General features: G+C 41.6%; 1 non-coding gene across 1 annotated transcript; it reads left to right on the forward strand.

The window, feature by feature from the left end:
- Positions 1-2,173: 2,173 nt before the first annotated feature.
- LOC141722623 (small nucleolar RNA R71) lies at positions 2,174-2,280 on the forward strand. Its single transcript, XR_012575634.1, has one exon. It is a non-coding gene; the product is annotated as a small nucleolar RNA R71 (small nucleolar RNA).
- The last annotated feature ends 1,074 nt before the right edge of the window (positions 2,281-3,354 follow it).

Here is a 3,354-nt window from a genome sequence, read left to right on the forward strand (position 1 = left end):
TCACCCAAGAACTGTCATAAATAGGATAAATGATGCCTGCATCCAGCCATTTCAGAATTTTTTCTTCACCACCTCCTTCATGATAGGATGCAGTCTGCACTGTTGCTCAACAGTTGGCTTACTACCCTCCTCTAGCAGAATTTTATGCATACAATATGAAGGGCTGATCCCTTTGATGTCTGCTATGGTCCATCAAATAGCTGATTTGAATTCTCTCAAAATCCTTAAGAGTTTGTCTTCCTCACTACCTGAAAGGTCAGATGCAATAATAACAGGTAAAGTAGATGCATCACCTAAAAAAGCATACCTCAAGTGTTCAGGTAATGGCTTGAGCTCCAAGGTAGGTGCTTCCTCAATTGATGGTTTGAGCTTTCCTTCAGCATTCTTGAGGTCAGAAGTACCAAGAGATTCAAACGGCATGTCCAGCTTTCATCTCCAGGGAGAAGCATTCAAAAATTGTATTTGCTCGTTGCCATCTTCATCATCACTGTCAAAATCCCCCACTAAGGCCTTTTCTAATGCATTAGTCATTAGCATATGATCGAGTTCTGACGTAACTGCAGAATCAATCACATCCACTTTTAAGCACTCCTCATCTTCTGTAGGGAATTTCATTGCTTTGAATACATTGAAGGTCACATCCTGATCCTGCACCCGCATAGTAAGTTCACCTTTCTGCACATCTATCAAGGTACGACCAGTAGCCAAGAAAGGTCTTCCCAAGATTATGAGAATCTTCTTATCTTCCTCGAAATCCAGAATAACAAAATCTGCAGGAAAGAAGAGCTTATCCACCTTGACTAGCACATCCTCCACTATGCCCCTTGGGTAAGTAATAGAACGATCGGCCAATTGTAGAGACATGAAGGTGGGTTTTGGATCAGGCAAATCCAACTTTTTAAAGATCGACAATGGCATCAGATTGATGCTTGCTCCCAAATCACAAAGGAACTTGTCAAACGACAACTTGCCAATGGTGCAAGGAATGGTTAAGCTACCTAGATCTTTAAGCTTTGGAGGTAACTTTTGCTGCAGAACAGCGCTGCATTCTTCCGTTAGAACAACGGTCTCAAGGTCATCCAGTTTCACCTTCGTGGAAAGAATACTCTTCATAAACTTCGCATAACTAGGCATTTGCTCCAGAGCCTCAGCGAAAGGTATATTGATGTGAAATTTCTTGAACACCTCCAGAAACTTACCAAAATGCTTATCCAGCTTTTGCTGTTGTAATCTCTTAGGGAAAGGTGGTGGAGGATAGAGCTGTTTCTCCCCTGTATTACCCTTAGGCAGAGTGTGTTCAACAGAAGTCTTCCTTGGTTCCGCCGCTTTCTCCTTTTGCTTAGCTTCTCCATCTCTAACTTCAGCTTCTCCTTCTTTTGCCTTTTTAGCATCAACAACTTTCCCAGACCTTAAGGTAATAGCCTTGACTTGCTCTTTAGCTTCCTTCCTGCCTGGCACTTCCGTGTCACTGGGAAGTGTTCCAGGTTGATGATTGAGCACTGCATTGGCTATTTGACCGATTTGATTTTCCAAGGTCTTGATAGAAACTGCCTGACTCTTGCATAACAGCTTAAGTTCCTCAAAATCAGCACTAGTAGGTGCAGCTACACTTCCCTGTTGAGGATATGATTGCCTTTGAGCATATTGCTGCGGTTGCTGGAATCTAGGTGGATTGAACTGTTTACTCACACCTTGCTGATATGGTGGCTGAATAGCATTCTGATTATTACCCCAGCTGAAATTTGGATGATTTCTGTTGTTAGGATGATAAGTAGCTGGTACAGGCTGCTGTTGTCGCTGATAATTATTCACATACTGAACAGATTCATTGACGAGAGAACACTGATCTGTAGCATGCGACCCTGCACAAAGCTCACAGACCATAACTATTTGATTAACTCCATATGTAGCTAGAGAATCGACCTTCATAGACAGCGCTTGGAGCTGCGCTGCAATAGCAGTGGCTGTATCGACTTCCAGAGTACCTGTTACCTTCCCAGGCATCATCCTCTGAGTTGGGTTTTGATGCTCATTTGTAGCCATAGTCTCGATAAGATTATACGCCTCAGTATAGCTTTTGGCCCACAAGGCGCCTCCAGCTGCTGCATCGAACATGGGCCGAGATTGGGCCCCCAAACCATTATAGAAACCAGTGATCACCATCCAATCGGGCATTCCATGATATGGACACTTTCTCAACATTTCCTTGTAGCGTTCCCAAGCTTCGCACATAGATTCTATAGGTTGCTGCGCAAACTGAGTAAGAGCACTCCTCATAGCAGCAGTCTTTGCCATCAGATAAAACTTCACCAGAAACTTTTACGCAAGATCTTGCCAAGTAGTGATGGACCCAGCTGGTTCAGAATATAACCAGTCCTTAGCTTTGTCCCTCAGTGAGAATGGGAAAAGCCTCAGTTTGATAGCCTCATCAGTCACGCCATTATACTTGAAAGTACTGCAGATCTCGACAAAATTCCTTATGTGCATGTTGGGGTCTTTAGTCGCAGCACCTCCAAAAGAAACAGAATTCTACACCATCTGAATAGTGCCCGGCTTGATTTTAAAGGTGTTAGCTTGAATAGCCGGATGAAGAATGCTTGACTGAATGTCATCAATTTTAGGCCGAGAAAAGTCCATAAGAGCTGGATCAGCCTGAACAATACAATCACCCATAATTACTGGTTCTTTCTGCTCACTTCCTGAATCCGAATCTTCAAAATCTATCTTCTCCAGAATATCAAGAACTTCGTTTGTCTCCTCAGCTGTATCTAAAGTCCTCTTGCGAGTACGAGAACGAGTTTGCATAAACGCTCACTAAAGTACCTGAAACATAACCAGAAACAATAGGTAACTAATATGTCTTAATCACTGAGTCCTAACGACCAATGATGGTAAGTACATAAACTAAACAAATACGCCGAGTCCCCGGCAGCGGCGCCAAAAACTTGTTAGGGTGAAAACACGCGCTAATAATACACGCAAGTATACGCGTTCGCAAGTAATATAGAATACTTTCTAGTTCGTTCCCACAGAGACTCAGACTAATTATTGTTCAATTAAACTCACTCACCAATGTTTGATTACTTCTCAATGTTAAGACACTAACACTTAGAATTATTGACTAAATATTAACTACTTAATTAATCATTTAATTAACACTTTAAATTAACAATATTAAAACACTCATGAGATCACAACTTCATTACTACTTCCTTCAATAGTTATTGTTATTACCCTTAACATGCAACAGTGATGATATTAATCGAATAACACGAAACTGATAAAAGCCAACTCTCATTGTACTAATACCATTCTACCAAACATCCACAATTAAGATAGAAGTTGAATAGGCAT

The sequence above is a fragment of the Apium graveolens genome, chromosome 4 (assembly GCF_009905375.1).
Source record: "Apium graveolens cultivar Ventura chromosome 4, ASM990537v1, whole genome shotgun sequence".
NCBI classification, from domain to species: Eukaryota; Viridiplantae; Streptophyta; class Magnoliopsida; order Apiales; family Apiaceae; genus Apium; species Apium graveolens.